At 39.5% G+C, this 27,105-nt stretch overlaps 1 protein-coding gene and 3 pseudogenes across 1 annotated transcript in view; all 4 read right to left on the bottom strand.

Moving 5' to 3' along the window:
* Positions 1–3,914, bottom strand: part of LOC115486238 — a 101,206-nt pseudogene extending 97,292 nt beyond the window's left edge.
* The window catches only part of Zfp993 (zinc finger protein 993), a 478,623-nt gene that overhangs the window by 376,701 nt on the left and 74,817 nt on the right, over positions 1–27,105 (bottom strand). The window lies entirely within an intron of this gene.
* Positions 9,261–27,105, bottom strand: part of Vmn2r-ps16 (vomeronasal 2, receptor, pseudogene 16) — a 160,377-nt pseudogene continuing 142,532 nt past the window's right edge.
* Gm13240 (predicted gene 13240) lies at positions 9,996–11,007 on the bottom strand (annotated as a pseudogene).

Below are 27,105 nucleotides of genomic sequence, written 5' to 3'. Positions count from 1 at the left end.
ACCAGGCCTAGATAATACTGTATGGAGAGTAGAAGCTTACATGACTAGGCCTAGGTTAATAGATGTAGGCAGAAATCCTCCCAAATTACAGTGACAGTAGGAGAATGAAACTTACTTATAGAGCCCTGGGGTAAAAAGTAGACACTGCCAGGCGTGGTGGCGTACGCCTATAATCCCAGCACTCGGGAGGCAGAGGCAGGCGGATTTCTGAGTTCGAGGCCAGCCTGGTCTACAAAGTGAGCTCCAGGACAGCCAGAACTATAAAGAGAAACCCTGTCTCGAAAAACCAAAAAGAAAAAAAAAAAAGTAGACACTGCTCAGTATAAAAGCTCTCAAGAATATAAGAGAAGAAACATACATCAGAAATAAGGCAAACAGACCCAAAACTAAAGCAAACAGTACAGAGTAGATCAACAATAATTATTCCACTCTAATCAGGACTAATGCAACACAGAGCATCAATAAGAACACAGGTCAAGGACAAAAAAACATTTAGACTGGACAGAATAGGTGATTCAGAAAGCAAGTAGAGCTTCTGGAGAAAAAAACCTCATATCAGACGATTCACTCTCAGCAGACATCTTAGACACCCTGGTGGGAACTTGCATAGTGACAAAAACCGCTAGGAAAATTGGGGCAGGAAGCAGAGTTATCCATATCATACTCAGGTTTGCAACCTGCTTGCTACAATCTGAATCTGCCAGACAAGACATGTAAATTTTTATGACAGTGGCAAGACTATCTGTGGGTAACAGAAGGTTTTCTGGTTCAAGCTCCATACGAAAAAAAAATACATAGGTTACAGTGAAAATCAGCCTGAAAATTCTTAAGGAAGGTCACAGGCCCTAGGAGGGAATCTACTGCTGACATTTGCTTTATGTATAAATTGCCCTTGTCACAACCATAGCCTGATGATGCTTTCAATCTGAGTAAAAGAAACTTTGATTACAATGGGCAACAGCAATTTCCCATAATCAAAATTAATTTACTATTAACATCAAGTGACGACTGACAGCACTGCCTACCATGGGAAATCCAAATCATCACATCTAATATTATTCTTTTCCAGAATCATTAAGGAAATAGAATCTGGCAAAATCAAATTCATGTCCTCTTTCTCCTAACAGGTGAGCCCCACTCCACCCCTTGTTCAATACCTCTAACATACCTGGATCCTTTGTGAGAATCTCCTTGACCTTAACCATCCGGTGCTCTTAGTGTTGATTTACAGTTATGTACATTTAGCTGAGCATATGAATACCTGAAAATGGGAAAATATTATTCAGAATGAACCTGGAACTTTTCATGGAACACAAATGAGAGATGTCAATACATGATAAAAGGATAAACATGAGGGAAAGAGAAGAAATTATGAAAATATCTCTTTTTCTCTGAGTATTTCAGTTTACCCTAGAGATGTGCAAGTCAGTCACACAGTTAACACACATACAGAGTCCTTTTCCAAGCAACAAGGAAGAGGAGCAGGGAAGACTGGAAGAAAATTATTCTGATCCACACAATCCAGACAGTTGAACTTCACCAACAAGAGGTCTGTGAAAAAAAGCACTGAGTGCAGGGTCTAAGCATTCCCACACCTGCAAGAAGTCCACAGTGCAGAACTCAACAAACCATGAATGTGCATGGGCTTTTCATGAAGCAAGGAGTCATTTTTCTTATGTAAGTGAGCAACCATAATCATTCCAAAGGTGCTGTCTAATTTTGTCTTAATCCATAGTAAATTTTCCACTTATTAAAATATCTTTGCCTGAAATCATTCTCTCACAGCATGCTGGGCAGAACCTTGGAAGGATTCATAGAAATTCAGCAGGAATGGCTAACTGGGATGTCTGTTAACACATCAATAGTCATAGTTGGGTAGGTGTTTTCTTGGCTCCTGTTTATCTCTTGGCCTGCCCCTCTGTCCTCCATCTCATCCTCAATTCCCCTCCCCCCATCTGATGGCCAGGTGCAGTTTGGAACCAGACAGATATCTCTGAATGCTTTCTCCCTCAGACTGAAATGCCAAAAATTAACTGCACCACCAGCACAAGAACCAGGTATCTTTGTGCGTTGCTGCAAGTTGCATGTCTTAGGAAAATAATAAAGCCTCATAGGAAACTACAGTGGCCTATTAAACTGCCTGTAGCATGTGACCAAACCCATCTCCTGGTCACGATGTATTATTTTATAAAACTTCCCCACATGGTACAATTAGTTTTTCTCTGGTGACACTCAGGGTTGACAGAACCTACTATATATCTTCTCCTCAGCTGTACCTTGCTGTAATCCTGTCTTCATGTTTTATTCAAACCTAAGGTGTGACATTAATAACTAAGCCTATGAAGACACATTTCTCAATGCTGTATTTTGACTGCATATACCTCAGTGTTAAACTAACAGAGACTATAACTTTGCTAGGTTAATATTAATATGTACAGCGACATGACCATTAAAAAGTGAAACATAAAAACAAAAAGTAGGCCTTTAGGGCCAGGTGTAAGAATAAGATCTTTGTGACTCAATGCCCCCAAGGTATGCTAACCATAAAACAAAAATTGAATTACAGAAGCTTTATAAAGGCTTTTGCAAAGGCAAACCTCCCGGTATAAAAACTCCAGATGCAGCCAAGGATCTCCGAGGATATTTTAGAAAAATATTCTGGCAAAGAAAGTCACCTTGACCCACCCTGACCACTCCAGGAACTCACTGTGCAAATGTGCTTGCTATTGTTACTGAGACTCATAGACATCTGTCTTGACTTTCCACTTAACTTGTACTTTTGGTATTTTCCAACAATGCCCTCCCCATCCCCTTGACTTATGGTTTCTTCCTTTAAATACCCCCTTACCCAGCTATTCTGCACACCACAGTCCTCTAGCCCTGCATGGTGTATGAATGTGGACCTGAGAGCTCTCTTGAAATAAAAGTCCTCTTACAATTTGCATCAAGACCCTTTCTTGCAAGTGATCTGGAATGTCGCCTCTCCTGAGTCAGAACCTGGGAGAGTCCTCACGTTTTGGGTCTTTCAAAGATACTTTATAACGAATATTTTCGAATTCAATCAAATCTGCACTGGTCCCTATATGACAAATGCTTACAAAGCTCTCTCAGAATGCCTACTCAGTTCCCTGGAGAAAGGGAAATGAAATGGCAAATGGAGGAACAGGGGAGTTAAGAAAGAATGAACGAATTTGAATTAAAGGAGCTTTATGAAGGCTTTTGCAAAGGCAAACCTCCCGGTATACAAACTCCAGATGCAGCCAAGGATCTCCGAGGATATTTTAGAAAAATATTCTGGCAACCATAAAATTGATTAAAGCATCACCATGAACCCAATTCACAGGATCTCAAACTTCCTGATAATGGTAAGATATCCACAACAGAATTGTGAGAGTGGCGGCAGAAAATGTACCCCTGCTCCACACACCTGCCCAGCTCCTGCCCATTTCCCAGTCCAACAGCTCCTCTGACCTAGAAGGTGACAGGATCAGCTGCTGAATGTCCTAGGAGGAGCAACGGCAGCTTAAGGAAGTTTTCAGGTTCCGCAAATACTGAATTGTGAGAATGGCGGCAGAAAAGGCACCCCTGCTCCACACCGCTGCCCAGCTCCTGCCGGGTTCCTAGTCCAACAGCTCCTCTAACCTGGAAGATGACAGGACCAGCTCCTGGATGTCCTAGGAGGCCAGCAAAACAACTGCTTCTTAAGAAAGTTTTCAGGCACCGCAAATACTAGGCACTAGTCTCCCTCCATGACTTCCTGATCACGAGGCAGCCGAGATGCAAGAAGAAAGATGAAACCGCGGAACTTCCCTTCTTTCTGCCTAGCGCCGCCTTCTGGACCCGCCCAAAATTCAACAGCTTCCTGGAATTCTTCTAAGCCCACCTACTTATGGGCCTTTTAATTAATTAGCTTCCCACTTCTTCACAGCAATGTTTGGTGTTTTGAATTTTTGCTTGCTTGCTTGCTTGCTTGCTTGCTTGCTTGCTTGCTTGCTTGCTTGCTTGCTTGCTTGCTTGCTTATTCGTTTCTTTGCTTTTAATTTGTCTTTTTCTTAAACTCATCTAATCGTGCAGGAATCCCACACTCCCCATCAGGAACCACTCCTCCAACTCTGTTGCAGGCTGCCTTCCACACAACTTCCCAGGACCTACTCTGCAAAGCTTCTTCACAAAGTTGCTGCCAGACTAGACCAGAGCTGGATGTAGTAGGACACTGCACCTGGGTTCTGAACCCTTCAGATTCAATGGATCCTGTCTAACTTCTCATATTGTGCGTGTAGCCCTCTGGGCTATAAATGCACAAAATTAAGCAGTCCCTTTGAATTCTGATGCTCAGAACAGATACCCAAAACAAACAAAAACGTAGATAAAATGTCCTTGGCTCAAACCACAAACCATAGAGGTATCTTATAAGGAGCACAATTTATGTGATATCCAAGACAAAGAATGGAAAACCCACAGTCATGATCAAGGACATTAAAGTTTGTAAACCTGTGAATCCACTCAGACAGGAACAAAATGAATCTTGGTCAAGAAAATAACACCAGATGCCTGAAGGAAATAAGGACAATATAAAATATTAAAATTATGTTCAATAGGTGCTTAGAAATGCCACACAAAAAAAAATCCTGAAGAGAAAATGCAGTGAGGCAAATAAAAATGATACATAGAGAACCTGTGGGAGACAGATTATCAGACTTAAAGAAAAAGTAGAGGAGGTGGATGCCTCAATCAAAGAAAATGGTGAATTAAAATGATGTTAGGTCAAGGGACAATATTATTTACTGCTTGAAGGATGAGGCAATAAAGAGAAACTCCTTTGGAAAACTGTCCTGATCTTTGTCAAAAAAAAAGTAAGGAAAGGAAGAAAGAAAGAAAGAAAGAGAGAGAGACAGAAAGAAAGAAAGAAAGAAAGAAAGAAAGAAAGAAAGAAAGAAAGAAAGAAAGAAAGAAAGAAAGCGAGAGAGAGACAGAAAGAAAGAAAGAAAGAAAGAAAGAAAGAAAGAAAGAAAGAAAGAAAGAAAGAAAGAAAGAAAGAAAGACAGACAGTAAGAAAGACAGACAGACAGAAAGAGAGAAAGAAAACTAGAACAAAATTACAATACATACTGCACTGTTTGTTGATAAATGGTTTCCTGATTGTTCCCTGTAACACTCTATGTACACCCATGCATGTCAGCATAAGTGGGGGAAAGGAGACTCGAGATTTACCCAAGTCTCATTAGACTGTTGCTAGGAAGTCAACTCTTTTCATGATTATAATGAGTTCCAGAATTCTCATGTGACCTCTTAGGTTCAAAACCTGTTGTGATGATTATGAGAGGTTAAAATGGATTCTAGCTCAGCATGGAGGTGAGAGCTCAGAAGCACAAGCCCAAACCTGGGGGTCTGACTTTAAAGAACAGGGTTCTGTGCCCATGGACACCTTTCAGATGACAGGGCTACTAGTTTCGCATTGGGGTGATTTTTAGTTTTTCCCATATTGTACTTATGCAAAAGAAAGTCACAAGCTAATTGATTCCTCATATGTGAGTAGATTAAACATACTGGTGGTTAATAATGCATCTGTGTTGAGTTAAGGAAAGAAATGAAAGCCTTTTCCTCAGAGGCATTTAGCTGAGTGTGAGTACAAAGTTGAATTCTCTACTTCATGTTCCCTGTGCTTCCATCCTCTGTGTGTCTGTTCAGTTAGTTTAAATCTGTAACTTCCTGAAGGCTGCTTGTATAGCTCTCCCTTTCTGTCTGCCTTTTGTCTCCATGTTGGTGTCTGTGTAATCTGTTGTCTGTTTGTGTCTCTCTGACTGGCCTTGAGAGAGAGCTTTGGAGTACTTCTAGAACATCAAGGGATCCATCACATGGGGAAAGAATGGGACAGTGAACAGTAATCTTTTATAAAGGATTAGGTAACTGGCTCCGAGTGGTCAAGTGGACAAGACAACAAACATTTATAAACATGACTTTTATCAACCAATACCCATAACTGTATATTCATTTTTGAACTATGCTTTAAGCCTCTGCATTTCATGCTTTCATCAAATGACACTCATGCAGTTTCTGAGCAGGACTTGAAAAAGTACATAAATTACCATTTTATCTATGCATCAAGTTAGGTTTTAAAAGTTGATATCAAGAGAAGTCCAAGGAGAATAATGTTAGTTTTTACGTTGTTCTTTGAAAAGTGCTAAACCCTCAAGTTGAGTAAACAGTAGGATCACAGCTTTAAATCTTAAATTTCGTCAAGTTGCCTTAATTCTGGTTGTGAGGTCCAGGAAAATTCCCCATCTATTACAAGGTAAGATGTTTTATATAATACATTGTCACACGTATGGTTCTGCCAATGCATAGGAAAGCACCATGGAGCAAGACTCCATGGAGTCCTGCTGGATGTAGTCTTAGTAAGATGTTCACAAAACAAAACAAAAAATAAAATTTTTTTAAGTACCAGCTTATAAGTGTATGAAGGTGTTTCAAATGAAATCTCTGAATTCTGAAAGAGATGGAGTTCCAGTTGATCTTGTCTTTTCCACTGTGTTACATCAAGAAAGTTGCTAGCCAAAGTGGTTTCATAAAAATATCCAAAGACTGCTGGCCACTGACAACAAAAGGGGTTGCTTTTAACAAACTGACAATAAGTCTTCATTGCTAAAGACAGGGCTGACACAAAACACTGTATATGAAAAGGGCAAACTGGTGCCTGCAAGAACATTGACTCTTATGTTCCAGTGTCCTCCTTATGGAAGGTGCTTTGAAAGGTACACAAAGTGAAATATATACACAGAACCAACCAAAAAGACGTTGATCTATAATTTTTCCTTTCAGCAAAATATGCTTAGGGCAATGATGTCATGAATTTACTGGGAATAACCAATCAATGTCTAATTTGACTTAAATACCAAAAGCACTCTGGTTAAATGTAATATATCTATACACACAAGGGTGCTTGGTCATGAGTGTACTGGGAGTGTTTGTGGACACACCAGTGTTATAAGTAATGAAAAGGTTTCTATATACTATAAAGCATAAAACTTTCATTGGAGCAGTCTCCCAGCTATCATTTAGATTTAAGACAATTCAAGCCTATGACCTCATACATAGATACCTCTTAACCTCTCTCCCGCTCCGTTCTCATCTATCTGTTATCTTCTCTGTCTCCCACTAAATCTCCTACATCTGCATTCTCCTCTCTACATCTCTTTTAATATCCAGAAATTCGGCCCTCCAATTCTTGTCCCAGGAATTGGATGTCAGGTTTTTTTCTTAGAAGCAATCAGGTGTGAAACATCACCAGAACTTCTCTGGATTGCCTTTAGGTATAGAGAGCTGCTTGCCATTCAAGTATCTCAGCAGGGGTGGGAGGAGTATTTACAAATGTAAAGCTGGTGATGGGCCATAGAAATGACAATATCAAGATCCTGCTAGTTCTCTGCCAATAAAAATTTGAAAATACAGACACACCCACTGAAAAGGTTAGGAAATTCACCTCCATACATGTGGAGAATCCAAGTAGGCCAGAAGAGGAAATTGGGGCCCACAGGTTGGAATGTCACTTTGATGTAGACTAGTCTGACCTTAAATGAAGAATAATACACCTGCCCTAGTGTTCTGATTGCTGGGATTCTGCCAGCAGCACTTGCAAGTTTCATGTCTATAGAGTCAAGCAATGTAATCACACTTTGTATATCTCAACAACATATTTTATATTCTAGAAAACATCTTTTGACTGTCTTTCCATTTACACTAACACAACATTAACATCCTATGAACCAGAAACAACCATAAAATATATTTTTTCTGTAGAGGGCAAAAGGAAATTATGGTCAAGAATAAGCTCTAAGTTAACCAGGAATGTAAAACCACAGCGTTTTCTCTTCAGTGCAAGAGAAGTACACTTTTTTTTTAAACCAGAAGTAAAAGAATGGATGTAGTAAGCAGCTTGGTGACCTGTGGTAGATTGTAGTGGCAGACCACACCTGGAAGTCCCAGACTATTAAATTGTCCCAGACAATCATCCTAGATCATTGTTTCTCCATCAGTACAAACCATCCTTGGGGGATATAGGACATGTACCTTACAGCTTGGTGTCCTCTACACTGTATGCTTGATCCTCCTCTAGGCTCTTTAGTTTTAGAATCCAACTTTAAAGAAAGACTCACATGTACTTTGCAAAAGACCTTTGAAGTAGCCACACATTCATCTTCATTGTATACAGACAATTGAGACAATTATTACCAAAAAATTTCTTTCCAAAATTTTACTGTGCTTACTTGTTCCTAAAATAAACAACCCTGAAATCAGAATCTTGAAGTTTCACTCAGCATTGGCAACTGAGTCTACCGGGAAAACTTATAGTTTACTTCCCAGTTTTAATAACACAGAAACTCCTTAATTTACTCAAATTAGAACATAAAATCCAGGCAATCTCCAACCAGAGCTATTTCCAATTCTGAAAATCCTTCCCCCACTCCCACCCCAAAAAATTAAACTATGCAAAGCCTGCCTCCCACTCATTTCTCTTGGGCTTCTCACCTGAACAGAGGCAGCCTCCCTGTAGTGTTTTCCCAATAAATTTCTTGTGTGTGGTTAATTGTTCCATGGGTCATTGTGGTATATCATGGCTTCTGACTGTCAGGAGACCTTTTGCTTCAGAACTGTTCACATATTCACTGGGAAAGATTTTCCCTGAGTGTTGCTAGAATTTCATTGGCAATAACCCACAAAACACCCACAACCAGTGTAGAAATATTTATAGAGTGGTATTGAACTAGATTTCTTTTGGTCTCATGGATTGTTAATCTACCAGACCTAGTATTTGCAGAGACCCCCATACTTATATTACCTAACCAGTAAACATCAATCATAGTCTTTCATTCTGACTAATAAACTCAGTTTTGAGCACAAAATTTCTTCTTTTTGAAATTTTAGCTTTTTGATGCTTTTCATTTATAATGACCTATAGAGAATATACTTTACCAGAAGGCAGCAAAATGTTTCGCAGAAAAATGCAGAAAAGACCAGAAATTTGAGACTATAATTTGTGAGATACAACTATTAATGCCTACACATGAACTATTAATGATGATGTTCATGCTGTGAATAAATTTCAGTAAAAGAACACTCTGAGCCAGGGATGCTGGTTTATGCCTTTTAATCCCAGCACTCAGGAGGCAGAGGCAGGTGGATTTCTGAGTTTGAGGCCAGCCTGGTCTACAAAGTAAGGTCCAAGACAGCCAAGGCTATAAAGAGAAACCCTGTCTCAAAACAAACACAACAACAACAAAATAACCGAAACCACTCTGAAATCCAGAACCAAGATCTACTTGGCCAAAAGTTTAGGGAAAAAAAATCAGTCTATGCACCTATGAACATGGTTTGCCTCACGATAAAAATGTCTGAGTGTGAATGGCCTGTGAATATCATGAAGCCAAGGAAAGAGAAGATGAGAGAAATGGGCAGAATGTAGATGAGAGGGTGCCTACTGGCTTTCCAGATGGAAGGTGCTGGGTGATTCACAAAAATCCCAAGTATCAGACCTCTGAAGGCAGGGAAACATAGATGCATATAGGCAAGATCCATTCTCAAAGGGTCTCCATAGGCCAGAGATGTCAAAGGTGTATGGATGCAATAGTAATCTATGCTCTGTGATGGTGTGCCAATCCTCTGAACACTTCACGCACTAATAAACATGTGATGGAGAAAAGACATTATCACCGCTGGGAGTAGTGGCCCACGCCTTCAATCCCAGCACTTGGGAGGCAGAGGCAGGGGAATTTCTGAGTCCGAGGCCAGCCTGGTCTACAAAGTGAATTCCAGGATAGCCAGGGCTATACAGAGAAACCCTGTCTCAAAAAAACAAAAACAAAAACAAAAAACAAAAACAAAGAAACAAACAAACAAAAAAACCTGTCTCAAAAAACAAACAAAGAACAACAACAAAACAACAAAAAGAAAGTATCATCATTGCAGCTTCCACAATCACAGGTCACTTTCAAACACTGGAACCCATAGAAGAAGGACTGTTTTGTTGAGCAGAGATGAAAGTGAAGCAGAGGCCAGCTCCCTGTGGTGCCAACTGCTCTGTGTCAAGTCGCAGTTTTGCTAACATCACTGACATGAGGGTGGGCAGAGCAGACTGCTCTTCTGAGGCCTCCTTTGCTGCACTGCCATCTAAACCATACAGAGGCTGTTCTACTCCACGCGGTAAGGGATTGGATAAGGAATGTTGTGGTGAGGATCATGCATCTGGTGGAACACTTCTGCCAGGGCTGGTTCCTGGCCCGCTTCCCCCAGCAAACTCAAAGGAATCGCTAAGTTTATGTCCCCCTAGAAGTGCCTTTCCCTTGCTAGTGTCATATGGCTCAGCTTTCCTTTTCCGATTTCGCAGGTCATTCTGCTTTTTCCTCAGGAGTCTCTACTTCTTTATCACTCAAGGACCCCACGCTGCACAAACTCTGGTTGGAAGACTCACTGTTGAGTGGTCCCTTACTTACACCAACTCCAGTGAACCTGGCCTCTAGTAATTCCTGCCTTCGTGGGTCCAGACTATGCAGTTCTTCCATCATTTCTGCCGCCGCTGCCGCTCCACTCTCCTCTCAGGAGGGGCCCCGACCCGACCGGGCTGCTGACCGCTCTGCTCTCCCCCTGGGCAGGCCCGGGGCGGAGCCGGGGCCTCTCCTGAGCGCCGCAAAACCCGCCCTGGTAGCCGCCGCCCCGTCGGGCTCCACAACAGGGCGGGCTGGGGAGGGGGGCCACGGAGGCCACAGATCCCCGAGCTCGCGTATGGAGCCAGGAGGCTGACGCGTCCCGGGCACCGGCGGCCGCCGGGGGGCGCGGGGCCGGCCTCCTGGCGCCGGACAAAGGCCAAGGGAGGCGCAGAAGGGTCTGGGTCGGGCCTAGAAGTGGGGGCCCGCTCGGCTGGGGGCCACTCTGGTGTGGCGCGGTGGGCGGGGTGCGGGGTCGGAACCGCTAGTGCCCAGGACCCGCCTCCGGGCCCTTAATCCGGATCGGTTCCTCAAGTAAGCTTTCTAGTAAGCTACCTGAGTTGGCTAAGTGGGTCCCCTTAGTAAGCTACTCCTTAATATTTCTGTTTCTCGGGGGGAGGGTATGGGGGACTTTGGGGATAGCATTGGAAATGTAAATGGGGAAAATATCTAATAAAAAATATTTTTAAAAAATTTCTGAGCTGGGCGTGGTGGCACACGCCTTTAATCCCAGCACTTGGGAGGCAGAGGCAGGCGGATTTCTGAGTTCGAGGCCAGCCTGGTCTACAGAGTGAGTTCCAGGACAGCCAGGGCTATACAGAGAAACCCTGTCTCGAAAAACCAAAAAAAAAAAAAAAATCTCTGTTTCTCTAAGTCTGTCAGATGACTCTGGGCAATAAGCTGATTACTAATGCTCCAACATGTTGAAGTAAGGGACTGTCCAAGTGATCCGTGATCACGGTAAATTGGCTAAGTTTTGGAAGCTGTGTTAGGCTTTCTTTATATTTTCAGTTAATATCAGTCATTCATGGATTTCTGATGGGGTTGAAAAACTGCGTAGTCTCCTAGCCAACCCAGGTTTTTTACTTTGAGAGGAACAGATCTGAGAGGATGGTTTTAAGATGGCATTCAATATAAAGCCAAGATATATCCAGATGTAGAATTATAAGTCTTTTAAGAAAAGATCCATGACAGAGGTTCTGTTTAATTAACAAAGATGGTGGACTGGGTGTTAGGTCTCTAGTACTTTATAAATTACAAAATAATAATAGTTATGTTCAATTATATCTGAGATAAAATAGTCTTTTAATTGGACAGAAAGGAGGAAATGTTATGAATAGCCCTGGAGCTAATTATATTTGATGTTAATTCCATTCTCCTGTGAGTGGTTGTGAACAAGGAATGAGTCTGACTCAGGTGATTTCTTGTAAACCAGCTTCCCACCTAAATTTGTAAAATAAAGGAGAGCTGATAACTGGGCAGATAAAGGGAAGGTGGGTCAGAAGGTGGCAGGAGACTGTCCCTTGATACTAGCTGGGGGCAGATGAGTTGGCTTCAAGGGAGTCATGAGAGCAGCAGAGCTGATTGTGATCCTCACCTTCCTAGCAGCTGAGACAGCAGGCCCTGCATCTCACAGCACAGTAGAGCTGTCCCTGCATATGGGGCTTGCAAGTGAGGTAATCCCAATGGCATGAGCACAGCAGAGCTGGGTCTTCCTCATGGGTGCACTGTTGTACCTCTGTTGAGAATTCTGTTTAGCTCTGTATCACATTTTTAAAATTGGGTGTAGTCTCCCCTCCCCCAGCCTGAAACCTGCTTGCTCAGGGGTGGAGCTTCCTGCTCATTCGTTCTGCCACGCCCACTGCTGGACCTTGCTGTTTTGCTGTTGGTGCCACCACGTGCTCACCCTACTACTGGACCCGAGATTATTTGGCAGGAATCGGGTCCCCTTCCCCTTCCTTCATAACTAGTGTCACAACAATAAAATTTGAGCTTTGATCAGAATGAATTTGTCTTAGCTCTGTTTCTTCTTTAGCCCCGTCTAGATTCCTCTCTTACAGCTAGAGTAGCCTTCTCAGTCGAACCATTCATGTTGCGAGCTGCTGGCGGCCGCAACAATTGGGTTATTTGGTTTGTTGGTGGCTGACTTCTCGAGTACTTTATATATTTTGGATAGTAGCCCACTGTCATATGTAGGGTTGGTGAAGGTCTTTTCCCATTCTGTTATCTGTTGTTTTGTCTTATTTACAATATATTTGCCTTACAGAAGCCTTTCAGCTTCAAAGGTTCCCACTTATAAATAGTTTGTCTTACAACCTGAGCCATTGGTGTTCTGTTCAGAAACTTGTCTCCTATACCCAAGAGTTCAAGATTATTCCCCACATTCTTTTCTGTTAGACTTAGTGTATCCAGCTTTATGTTAAGGTCTTTAATCCCCTTGGATTTGATTTTGTGCATGGTAGCAGATATGTATCTATTTACATTCTTCTACATGCTGACATTCAATTAAGTCAGCACCATTTTTTGAAGATACTTTCTTTTTCCATTGTTTGGGTTTGACATTTTTGTCAAAAGCAAGTCCTTTTCGGCCTTCATTTTACACCCATCAGAATGGCTAAGATAAAAAAAGTTAGAATATGCTGCTGAGGATGTGGAGCAAGGGGAACAACTCTTTCATTGCTGGTGGCAGTGAAAACTTATTCAAGCACTTGAAAAATCAATTGTGTATGTGTGTTTGCAGAAAAACAGGAGTTGTACCTAAAGATCCAGCTATACCACTATTTAGCATATACCCAAATGATGCTCCAATATCCCACAAAACACTTGCTACACTATGTGCATAGAAGCTTTATTCATAATAGGCAGAAACTGGAAAGATATCTCTCACTGAAGAGTAGATAAGGAGAATGTGGTACATCTACACAATGGAATTCTATTCAGCTACTAATACCAAGACATCACCAATTTTGCAGGTAAATGGATGTAACTTGAGAATATCATCCTGAGTGAGGTAACTTAGTCCAAAAACAACATGGATGACATGTACTCACTTAAAAGTGGATATTAGCCAAAAAATACAGGTAAGATGTTACATTCCATAGAACCAAAGAAACTAAACAAGAAGGAAGGACCAAGGGAAGAAGTTTGAATCTCACTTAGAAGGAGGAATAAAATAGTCATAAGAGGAAGATGGAGGAAGGGTGCTGGGATGGAGAGGGGTTGGGGAGGGCAATTCATAATCAGGTGTTCAGAAAGACAGAAGAGATGGCCAGATGTCCATGAAAATGAATGGAAATCTGCAACTGACTATGGTGAGGAGGTGTGGGGCATGTTCAGGATGAGACAGAGACTATAAGGAAGTATAAGGAAGGCTCCCAAGAATCAGTGGAGGTGACTTTAGCTGTGACTCACTTCTTTGGGGATATGATTTCTTAAGAGGCCATCTCCTGTAGCCAGAAAAAAGCCTCTAGGGTGTTCTGAAGACCTTGGAGGTGAGAGAATCTCAAAAATCAAAGGGAGAGACCTTAGATGAAATACTGTACAATGGGTAGAGGAAACTCAAAGAGTCCATCTCCAGTAGAAAGACAGCATCAAGTGGACAGACGGGGTTGCCATCCAACAGTCAAAGATTCTGACCCAAAATAGTTTCTGTAAAAGAACAGAAGGGACAAAAATAGAGAAGAGAGTGAGGGAAAGGAGGTGCAATGACCAGCCAGAATTGGGATCTATCAAATGAAACATGGCTAATGAAAAAGTAATGCACTTCCAAGTGGAATTGTATTTATCTACAAAGAAAACTGAAATGAGAAAATTGGCAAGAAAATGTATGGAACTATCAGAAAATTTATACTAAGTGACAAATATCAATGGCATGTGTCCATTCTCAAAAGTAAATCCTAATGGTTACATTTGAATGATTTATTGTTAAGAATTGTTTTTGCCATTCTGGATTTTTCACCTTTCCAAATGATTTTGAGAACTGCTCTTTCCATATATTTGAAGAAATGTGTTAGGATTTTGATGGGGATTACATTGAATCTATAGATTGCCTTTGGTGGGATGGCCATTTTTACTATGTTAATTCTGCCAATCCATGAACATCAGAGATCTTTCAATTTTCTGAGATATTCTTCAATTTCTTTCTCCTTTCTTGTATTTATTCTTTTTTTATTAGATATTTTCTTTATTTACATTTTAAATGTTATCTCCTTTCCTAGTTCCCCCTGCGAAAATCCCCTATCCCTTTCCCCCGCGCCCTGCTCCCCAACCCACCCACTCCCATTCCTGGCTCTGGTATTCCCCTCTATACTAGGGCATAGAACCTTCAATTTCTTTCTTGAGAGACTTGAAGTTACTGTCATACAGGTCTTTCATTTGTTTGGTTAGAGTTTCTGCAAGATAATTTATATTATTTGTAGCTATTGTGAAGGGAGTTGTTCCCCTAATTTCTTTCTCAGTCTGTTTATCATTTGTATAAAGGAAGGCTACTGATTTACTTGAGTTAATTTTATACACAGCCACTTTGCTGAAGTGAGTTATCAGCTGGGGGAGTTCTCTGATATAAATTTTGGGGTCGCTTATGTATACTATCATATCATATGCCATTAGTGATAACCTTATTTCTTCTTTGTCAATTTGTATTCTCTTGATCTCTTTTTGTTGTGTTATTATTCTAGCTAACACTTCAAGTACTATATTGAATAGGTATGGGGAGAGTGGACATCTATATCTTATCCCCAATTTTAGTGGGTTTGCTTCAAGTATGTCTCTATTTAATTTGATATTGGCTGTTGGTTTACAGTAAATTGCTTTTACTCTGTTTAGGTATGGGCCTTGAATTCCTGATATCTCCCATACTTTTAACATGAAGGGGTATTGTATTTTGTCAAATGCTTTTTCTGCATGTAAGGAGATGATAATGTGATTTTTTTCTTTGAGTTTGTTTACATAGTGGATCACATTGATGGATTTTCGTGTATTGAAACAACCTTGCATCCCTGGGATGAAGCCTACTTGATCATGTTGAATGATGGTTTTGATATGTTCTTGGATTCGGTTGCAAGAATTTTATTGAGTTTATTGAGTATTTTTGCATTGATAATCATAAGCAAGATTGTTATAAAGTTCTCTTTTTTGGTTAGGTCCTTGTGTGGTTTACATGTCAGAGTAATTGTGGCTTCATAAAATGAGTTAGGTAGTGTTCCTTCTCTTTCTGATTTATGGAATAGTTTGAGAAAATTGGTATCAGGTCTTCTTTGAAGGTCTAATAGAATTTTGTGCTGAATCCATCTGAACCTGGGCTTTTTTGGGGTGCGAGGATTTTAATGATTTGTATTTCCTTATGCAGTATGGGCCTGTTTAGATAGTTTACTTGCCCTTGATTTAACTTTTGTATGTGTCATCTGTCTAGAACACCATCCATTTCATCTAGATTTTCTAGTTTTGTTGAGTATAGGCTTTTATAATAGGATCTGAAGTTTTTTTTTTTTTTGAATTGCCTCCATTTCTGTTGTTATGTCTACCTTTTCATTTCTTTCTTTTTTTTTTTTTTTTTTTTTTTTTTTTTTGGTTTTTTGAGACAGGGTTTCTCTGTATAGCCCTGGCTGTCCTGGAACTCACTTTGTAGACCAGGCTGGCCTCGAACTCAGAGATCCACCTGCCTCTGCCTCCCGAGTGCTGGGATTAAAGGCTTGTGCCACCACGCCCGGCTTCCCTTTTCATTTCTGATTTTGGTAATTTGGATACTGCCTCTTGGGTGGGAGGATTTTAGTAACTTCTTCTATTTCCTTGTGCAGTATGGGCCTGTTTAGATAGTTTGGCTAGGGATTTATCAATCTTGTTGATTCTCTCAAAGTACCAGCTTTTGGTTTTCTGATTCTTTGCATTGTTTTCTTTGTTTCTCTTTGGTTGATTTCTGCCCTGAGTTTGACTATTTCCTGCCTTCTATTTCTCTTGGGTGAGACAGCTTGAGCAATCACCATCCCTGACATCAAGCTTTACTACAGAGCAATAGTGAAAACAAAAAACAAAAAAAAAAACTGCATGACATTGTTACAGAGACAGGCATGTTGATCAATGGAATAGAAGTGAAGACCCAGAAATAAAACCACACACTTATGGATACTTGATCTTTGACAAAGATGCCAAAAATTACAATGGAAAAAGGAAAGCATCTTCAATAAATAGTGCTGGTCTAACTGGCTGTCTGTATGTAGAAGAATAAAAATAGACCAATATTTTTCACCTTGCATAAAGCTCAAGTCCAAGTTTATCAAGACCACAGCATAAAACCAGATACATTGAAAATAATAGATAAGAATGTGGGAAATATCCTTGAATTTATTGACACAGGGGTAAATTTCCTAAACAGAAGTCCAATAGCTCAAGCTCTAATATCAAGAATTGATAAAAGGGACCTCATAAAACTGGAAAACTTCTGTAAGGCAAAGGGAATAGTCAGTAAGACAAATAGGCCAACTACAGATTGGGAATTTTTTTTTCACTAACCCTACATCCAATAAAGAGCTAAGATTCAAAGCATATAAATACCTCAAGAAGTTAATCACCAAACAAACAAACAACCCAATCAAAAATTGGGGTATAGAACTAAACAGAGTTTTCACAACTGAGGAATCTCGAATGGCTGAGAAGCACCTAAGGAAATTTTCAAAGTCCTTAGTGATCAGAGAAATGAAAATCAAAATGACCCTAAGATTCTACCTTATACCAATCAGAATGACTAAGATCAAAACTTAAGTTAACAACACATGTTGGAGAGGATGTCAAGAAAGAAGACCCTCCTCCATTGCTAGTGTGAAGGAAAGAAAGAAGGAAAGAGTGAGTTTTTTTGTCTGGGAGCATGCAGCAGTGTGGCAGTCCTGGAAGAAGCAAAGATCTTCTACAGAGAAACACATGTCCTATTCTAGGTATCTTCAATACCAGACTATTGAAGAAATGGTTATCAAGGAAATGGAATCTCCTCCAGGATCTCATGTTAAGGTAGGAAAAGGCTGAGGCTTGCTGCTGATTCAGAAAAGTGGATAGATACACTTTGAGTTTGATAGAAGCAAGCTTTCCTCAGATGGACTTTAATTCAGGATTTAAGGTCTCAGACACCCATGGTCACACAAAACTTACACTAAGTCAGTGGCCCCTGAGTTCTTATCTCTTCAATTCAAAAAATGAAATTCACAGATAATGAGAAAATGGTCAAGCAAAAACACCACAGCTCTCATCTTAAAGGAAATAAGAGGACAGTTTATTCTGAAGCCATTTCAAGTGACCATAGTCCAGGAACACAGATTGAAGTTACCCAACTCTATGTCCCAATGTGGAAGCAATTTCACAGTTTTACAGAACAAAGAAAGTCAAAATCAAGGCAAATTTAGTTGGATGACATTTGTAGCTTTGGGGTTGGTAGAAGCTAGCAGTCTGCTAAGTCAGTAAATTTCAAAAGGTTTTTATCTATTAGTCACAGAATGTTAGTTCTGACACAGAGGTAGGTAAGGTATGGCTACTGGGAGGAGGGCTCGCTAAAACTAGCCCAAGACAAGGTAATTAGCCTGCACCGTTCCACTCTCTCCATGGTATTGCAGATCTAATCGGTCTGCTCAGACACAGCCTCCTCTCAGGAGTTGTCATTCACAATTCCCTTGTCTACAAAGCATCACATTTTGGTCAGGAGCGATGCCACATGTTATTTATTAAATATCATAAGTTCCCTCAAAACTAGGAAGCTCACTCATAGGACCTGATGTAGATGAGGCTGAATAGTGGGCAGGACAGCATCTTCAGGAGAGAGAATAGCTGGTAAAGGCCATTAAGAAACAAAATCCTGGATCATATCAATCCATTCTTTCAGGATCCGCACTTGAATTATTTTTTATACTCTCTGTACCTGACATAACATGTGAGCTAAGATGACTATACCTAAATTAAGAAATCAACAACACAGTTTGATAAAATGGAGTGAAGGTCAAAAAGGAAACATGTCTAAAACCAAACTTTGTAACCAGATTGACTTTGTATTTCCCCTGTATATATAATTATTTGTAATATATGAACTAACATATTTAAATGGTTAGAAAAGGACTTTGGGAGAAGTCAGTGTAGCATTATCCTTCCCCCTTTCTTATTAGTAAGATACAAATTGTTTAACTTTTTAATCTTAGCTAATTGTATTACAGGACAGCTTAGATACTAATTAAATCAAGGAACATCACTACTTAAGTTATAAAACATTGTGAATATTGCTATTAGACTTTTAGACTGATGACTTTTGTATAATTTGGATAAGAAAAGCTAACTTGAGAAACAGGTTTTAAATGACCATTTAGTAAAAGGATAAAATAACAGTTTTTAAAGTTCTTTTGTTTTTGGTAAATATTACTAAGAACAAATTAATATTTAAGAATATGGATGCAAAAAATCAAGCATTTACCTTATCTTAGGGTTTTGGATTAAATTAAATTTTACAACCTCTATATTTTTTTTACATAGAAAACGGATATTTTATTCTTAATATTTCAGTTTTATTCCCTGTGTTACTGGTAATGATAAGTGGAAATGTATTGTTTATTTTATCTTTAGCATAGTACCTTCTACTGGGTTTTCTTTATATCGATTTTTCCCTATTGATTTATATATATATATATTGACACTTTTGCTATGAATGTTATAGGGCATTTCTCCAAGGTTTTCAAATTGTCCCTAATTTCCCATGGAGTGTTCCACCTTTATCTATGACATGCTTAGAAAAGACTTTTCTTTTTTCTTTTTTTTTATTGGATATTTTATTTGTTTACATTTCAAATGTTAGCCCCTTTCCTGGTTTCCCTGCTGAAACTCCCCTATCCCCACCCCAACCCTTCTCCTATGAGGGTGCCCCCCATCCCACCTCACCACCCTAGCATTCGTCTACACTAGGGCATCAAGCCATCACAGGACCAAGGGCCTCCCCTCACATTGATGTCAGATAAAGCCCCTTCAGCTCCTTCAGCCCTTCCCCTAACTCCTCCATTGGGGTCCCTGTGGTCAGTTCGATGGTTGACTGCAAGCATCCGCATCTCTAAGGATTTCCACAGCTAAGCAGTTCTAGTCACTTCCATCTGTGACTCTTCCTTGTCTAGGTTTTTGTCTCATCCTGCAATGTGGCCTGACAAGATATTAGAATTGTGTGAAGTCTCTTTCTGGGAGACAAGTTTACTCTCTGGTTGCTGCTCTTTCCTTCCCTGAAGATGAGAGTCACAGGAAACTCCCTTATCCTTAGCAAGTTTTTATTCTTTCAACAGTCTAATTATCATATTGACAGACAGTTTCTTTATAATGTCCTTGTATCTGCCACACCAGTTACATGGAGGGGTCAGAATAGAAAGGGATAAGAGAGAGAGGAAAAGGAAGGAAGGAAGGAAGGAAGGAAGGAAGGAAGGAAGGAAGGAAGGAAGGAAGGAAGGAAGAAAGAAAGAAAGAAAGAAAGAAAGAAAGAAAGAAAGAAAGAAAGAAAGAAAGAAAGAAAGAAAGAAAGAGGGGCTGGTGAGATGGCTCAGTGGGTAAGAGCACCCGATTGCTCTTCTGAAGGTCCAGAGTTCAAATCCCAGCAACCACATGGTGGCTCACAACCATCTGTAACGAGATCTGACGCCCTCTTCTGGTGTGTCAGAAGATAGCTACAGTGTACTTACATGTAATAAATAAATCTTTAAAAAAAAAAAAAGAAAGAAAGAAAGTGTAGAGAGTGAGGATGTATTGTAGATTCTGTCCTTAGTTTTGGTATAAACTAAACATTTTTAGATATTATTTTTATTTTAGCATATAACTTAATCCACATGGAGTTTTAAAAGAGTTCTTTATTGTAATGAATTACCAATTTTATTAGTTTTTTTATGGTTCACTTACATTTTTCATTAATTAATATTTACTTTACATCCCAATCATAGCTTTCTCTCCCTCTTCTCTCCCAGTCCCTCTGCCTCACCTCCCTTCTCCCCAGTACCCTCTCCCTTTCTCCTCAGTGAAGGGGAGGCCTCCTGTGGATATCAACTCCCTTGGCAGATCAAATTGCAGGAGGACTAGGTGTGTCTTCTCCTATTGAGGCTAGACAAGGCAGCCCACCCAGTTTCACATTTTAATTAAAGAATGTTTCTTATTTTATCTTTAAAATTTTTAATCCTTTGGGCAGTGGATCTCAACCTTCCTAATACTGTGACCTTTTAATACAGTTCCACATGTGGTGACCCTGTACTAGCCAGTTTTGTGTCAACTTGACACAGGCTGGAGTTATCACAAAGAAAGGAGCTTCAGTTGGGGAAATGCCTCCATGAGATCCAGCTGTGGGGCATTTTCTCAATTAGTGATTAAGGGGGAAAGGCCCCTTGTGGGTGGTACCATCTCTGAGCTGGTAGTCTTGGATTCTATAAGAGAGCAGGCTGAGCAAGCCAGGGGAAGTAAGCCAGTAAGTAACACCCCTCCATGGCCTCTGCATCAGCTCCTGCTTCCTAACCTGCTTGATTTTCAGACCTGACTTCCTTGGTGATGAACAGCAGTATGGAAGTGTAAGCCGAATAAACCCTTTCCTCCCCAACTTGCTTCTTGGTCATGATGTTTGTACAGTAATAGAAATCTTGACTAAGACAGACCCCTAGCCATAAAATTATGTCATTGCTACTTTATAGCTGTAATTCTGCTTTTATTTTAATTCATAATGTAAATATTGGATATGCAGAACACCTGATGTGGGACCCAAAGGTGTTGTGACCCCCAGGTTGAGAACCAATGCCCTAGGGCATTGTTAAGCACAGGAGATATACCAGTTTGGAGGTAGCAAATGTTTACGTTGTCTTTAGATCTTTCCATTTGTTCAAATACTTGCAAGTTAGTCAGCAACTATCATGCATAAGCCACTGGAGTACCAGACAGCAGTTTCATCTCCAAACACATCCCTATGCATTTGAAGAGGAGAGTCAGGAGACAAAGGCCAAAAACAATAAATCAATGAATGTCAAAGACAAAGAAAACTAAGACAAACTTTTTAAAAACCAAATCGTCTTTAAAGTTCCAAAAGCAAACAAAATCTGAAAAATGACTTAAACAGCCAGAATCTAAAATGTCTCTGGAGATTCAAAAACAAGCAAGCAAGCAAACAAGCCAAACTAAATTTCTAGAACAGTTTTTATAGAGCAAACATTTCAAAGCAAATAAACAAACTAGATCCATTAAACCCCATGCTTAGAGAGCAGATCTAAAGGGGATCCTACTTAACCAGCTCAGAAACTCCAAAATGGATAGCCAACGAAACCAACGGATGTCTGGAGGCCCGGGAAGTACTTGCCAATATCAGCGGAGAAGGTAACATCAGGCTGTCTGGACTCCAAGAATGGGTCCTTGCTGGAACCTAGCTTCCATTCGTGTGATTCCTCCAAAAGAAAGATCATTCTCAGAACCCCAGATTGGGATCCCTAATTGTCAATGCAAAAACCACAGCTCTAATCTTAAAGGGAATAAGAGATAGTTTCTTCTGGAGCAGGTATGAGTGACCGTTATTGACTTACAGACAATTCCAATAGGCTCTTCCTGGGAGCCTAGCAACAGTGACCTAGCAACAGCTTACATCATCACCTGCTTCTGGGTACAAGCCAGGTGCCTCAGCTTATAAGAAGACTGCTACCCCACACTCTCTCTCCTTCACTCTCTCTTTCTTGTCCCCACATGTTCCCGGCTGGCCTCTTCCTCCTCTCCTTCTCTTTTTATCTTTCTCCCCTCCTTTTTCTGCCCCTTTCCAGCCCTCCCCCTGCCCCTAACAAATCTTCTTTATACTAGGCCTGTTGGATGGTGTGATTCCTCAGAGGGATACCTTGTCTAGGCTCACTAACTGTCCCATCACCGCCACCACAATCATACCGCAGTATGAAACGTAACAACTGTGGTGGTTTGAATATGCTTGTCCTAGGGAGTGGCACTATTAGGAGGTATGGCTTTGTTGGAGGAAGTGTGTCACTGTGGGGGTGGACAATGAGACCCTCCTCCTAGCTGCCTGGGCGACAGTCTCTCCTGGATGCAGTCAGGTCAAGATGCAGAACTCTCTGCTCCTTCTCCAGCACCTTGTCTGCCTGGATTCTGCCGTGCTACCTGCTGTGTTGATAATAGACTGAACCTCTGAAACTGTAAGCTACCCCCAATCAAATGTTTGTCCTTATAAGAGTGGCTTTAGTCATAGTGTCTCTTTACAGCAATGGAAACCCTAACTAAGAAAACACAGCTCAGGAACACAGAATTAGGTTAATCAGGACATGTTTAAAATACATTGTCTATTAGCCTTAGATGCTGTTTGGTGACACTCCTTAGCTTTGGGATTGATAGGTGCTAGTGGTTTGCTGAATTAATAAACTCTAAAATGTTTTTATCTCTTAGTCACAGGGCATTAATTCAGACACAGAGGTAGACAAAGGGTGTTTGTTTTGGAAGCTAGAACTAGCTCAACATAAGCTAATTACCCTTTGGGACAGGAACATTCCAATCTTCCCTCAGTACTAAAATTCTAGTCAGTCAGTCTCTGGAGACGCAGCTGCTAAAGTTAACATTCACAGGATGAAGTTTATTGGCTCACCCAGTTTCTGGAGCATCCTTATATATGTACAAACATGTAGAAGACAGTCTCAGGGTAAAAGCTGAGAAAGTCAATCCCAAAAGTAGCACATGAAACTGATTCTAAACAAGTTTCCTTCCTAGCATCTCCAGGCGATTTTTCAGGAGAAAAGAAAAAAAAAAGTGTGTGTATGTGTGGGGAGCATTTAAGAAGGAATATTGTTATATTATTCTGCATTTCCTAGAGTAACAATTTATAGAATGACTCTCTCTGACACACACACACACATGATTTATTAGAAGGACTGACAGGCTATAGTCCATCTAGCCCAACAATGGCTCTATGTGTATGTCTGTATACTGAAGGTCTAAGAATTCAGTAGTTGCTCAAGTCCATGAGACTGGATATCTCAGCTGGTCCTCAGTATATACCATAATCCTGAAGAAGTGGGCTCTAATGCCAATGAAGGAGTGGATTTGCTAGGAAGGGACATACATACAGAGAGAGAGAGAGAGAGAGAGAGAGCGAGCTTCCTTCTTCTATGTCCTTTATACAGGCTGTCAACAGAAGGTGTGGTCTAAATTAAAGGTGGGTCTTTCCACCTCGAAGATTTGACCTTCTCACTTCAAATGATCCAATTAAGCAAAACAAAACAAAACAAAACAAAACAAAACAAAACAAAGCAAAACTCCCTCTCAATTGTATCTAGACATTTCTGAGTTACAGTTAATTCCAGATGAAGACAGGTTGATAACCAAGAATAACCATCACAGAAGGTGTTCAAAACGAAGGAAATGTTTAAAGATAAACCACATTCTGGTATTCTAGCCAGTTTTATGTGTAATAATTACTAACTTGCAAGTATTTGGGAAAACTGGAGAAACATTTACTCCTCCAAACTGTCTTACTATACTTGCTAAACAAAGCAGTGTTTATTTATTTTTCATAATATACTTAGTACCAAATTGGCTTATAAGTAAGTGCTCATGTAAACTAAAGTTGTAAACTTGACCCAGATTTATTTTGGCTCATAATAAAACTGAAATTTAAAGGAACAAAATAAAGGTAAATGACAAAAAGTCTATTTAATTAATGCAACCACATAGCTAAAATAGAGACAGCTAATGGCTCTAAATCTCTTTGGGGAACAATTAACTTGAGTTTTTGAGTTAGAATTTTAAATCTGCTTTTAGGGACAAGATATACATACTCACATAGTTCTGGTCTAGATGCTATCTCCTTGATCCTTATTTTAGTTCTGGTTCTACCACAAGGCCCAAATTGCTTGAGACATATATGAACTTTAAGAGGTGGTTGCTCCTGCTGCAGGATATGTTCTTCCTATGAACAATTGCACTTCCTTGAAATACTGAACTGTACTCCAAAGGTCAAGAAGACAATTTATGTCTGTGCTTTTGTATATGTTTCAGATGTGTGTGAAAATGTATGTGAATACAAACATTAAATTATTCTAAGAATATTTTTTACCTAACAGTTTTTTAAAATTTTATTTATTTATTATACGTGTAAGTACACTGTAGCTGTCTTTAGACACACCAGGAGAGGGAGTCAGATCTTGTTACAGATGGTTGTGAGCCACCATGTGGTTGCTGGGATTTGAACTCTGGACCTTCAGAAGAGCAGTCAGGTGCTCTTACCCACTGAGCCATCTCATCAGCCCTACCTAACAGTTTTTTAAGACCCTGATTTTAACAAGGCCAATATAGGTGCCAACTCTTAAGTATTTTTCTAATTGTCATTTCAAAAACCTACTTGGAGGCTTACTAATACATCTTTAGAGTTTAAATAAGCTTAATATTAAGTAGCCTAATTAACCCCATAATGATATATTTTAAATTTTTTCTCCTGTTTTTAGGTTAAAAGTGAAAATGATAGTCATAAATGATAAACTTTATCCTACTTTGAATGCTTTATAAACACTAATAAAAGCAAATACTTTTTCTAATAAAAAGTATTTCAAGGTACTAGTCATAATAATTGAAACATTTAACAAGTAATTAATTTAGATTTATTTAAGAAAACAAAAACTACAAATATAATTTACCTGTGTTTATAATTGTTACATATTCAAGGTATGATGTGTGTGTGTGTGTGTGTGTGTGTGTGTGGTTTAGAAAAAGCCCCCTGAACTTTCATTTTAAAATGACCTTATTAAAATTGTTATCTGCATTTTATGTTTTCGTATATGGATTTTAAAAACCTATGATTAAGTTTTAGGGTTTTTTTCTGCTCATTGGACAAAGCCTTTTCCTTTTTGGAGGGTCACTGCTTTAACAACAACAACAAGATCTGTTTAGAGAATGATACATACCGTAAATGACAGTTTCTGAAAAAAAATCTGTGTCTGGGTATGAATGACAAATTCCTGAAAAAGTCTGGATTTGCAGAGAGACTGATGTTCCAATTGAAATTTCAATACTATGGAGAGACTGGAATCTTACAGTTTTACAGGCTATTTATCTGAGATAGTTTTAGCCTTCCGGAAGAGCCTTCTGTTGCCCTATTCAGACTCTGACATCTTTTGATAATAAATAAGACCGTTTAAAATTATTGACTTAGTATATCACTAGCTCCCACCAACCCCAGAAGTAAGCGTGATATCAGATAGCATCTTGGCCTGTAGATTAAGCTCCCCCATCTCCTTGTACCTGCCTCTTTGAACCCACTAATGTGTTTTAAACTTGCTTTAATGTATGACTTTCTTTGTCTTGTAAAACTATAAAAATGTCATGAAACTACTTTTACATTGGAACAGTTTGTAATAACACAGATCTGTTCTCTGGAGACATAGCCACTCAAATGGATCCAAATAAATTATTACTTATTCCTTTTAAGATAAGAGCTGTAGGGTTTTTTTTTAATTATTTTATGTATATGAGTACACTGTAGCTGTCTTCAGACACACAGAAGAAGGCATCAGATCCTATTACAGATGGCTGTGAGCCACCATGTGGTTGCTAGGAATTGAACTCAGAACCTTTGGAAGAGCAGCCAGTGCTCTTAACCACTGAGCCATTTTACAGCTGTAGTTTTATGTCAACACTACTTAGAAAACTCCTCGTGAATTAAATTTGTAAAACTTGTTTTAATGGACAAATATTTAAAGTTGTTTATAAGACTTGGTCTATTAAATAAACTAATAATGTAAACTAATATTGTAAAAGACTTTTAACTTTGGTTACTAAAATTCAAAATTACCTACAGAGTCTTTCTCAAAGGGAGGGAGGGAGGGGGAAGTGGGATGGGGGGCAGGGCAGGGAGGCAGGTTGGACAGGATTTCATTACTTAAAAGAAAAATAAAATCACACAGAAGATTTCATTCTTATTAAAAGAACTGGAGTGTATCCAGATAATTTTAACCCATTTCCTAGAAGACAGTGAGCTTTCTCTCATCGTCTGAGAACACAGGCATGTGGACTTTAAGTAGCTGGATGGTACTCCTCTTAGCTGACAATTGAGTACCCCCAAGAACCAAATGTTTCTCTCAATGTTTATATTCTTAGATTTAAGTTTTTAGATTTAATTTTTTATGATATTTAGTTGTTCCACCAACATATCTTTAAGTGATAAAATAATCTTGGTCTTAGAGAAGTCACAAGTGAAGATATAATGTCCTTTCATTTAATCATGCCTTGTAGTTATGACTGCTAGCTTACCCTAAGCCCATACATTATTCCAAAACTAACATTTAAGAGATCCAAGGTTTTTACTGTCCTATATACACTCATTACACAGTATAGTTTGGATAAAATTTTAAAATCTAGTTTTTAAATATAACTTGAATTCTCTTTACTCTAGCTGTAGATAACCAAAGGTTTAGAATTATACAAAAGATAGCAATCTTAAATAACAACACCTATGTTGATTTATACATTAAGTATTGATGTTTCTAATTTTAACTATTATCTAAAAAGTTCTATAGTGCAATTATCCAGCCTTTTTAAAAATCATTAAAGAATGTTTGTATTTTACAAATAAAAAGGGAAGACAATACTAAAGTGATTGGAGGTGTCATTTCCAGCCACT

The sequence above is a fragment of the Mus musculus genome, chromosome 4 (assembly GCF_000001635.26).
Source record: "Mus musculus strain C57BL/6J chromosome 4, GRCm38.p6 C57BL/6J".
Taxonomy (NCBI): Eukaryota; Metazoa; Chordata; class Mammalia; order Rodentia; family Muridae; genus Mus; species Mus musculus.
Note: the sequence above shows the minus strand (reverse complement) of the source record. Positions and strands in the feature narration are given on the sequence as shown.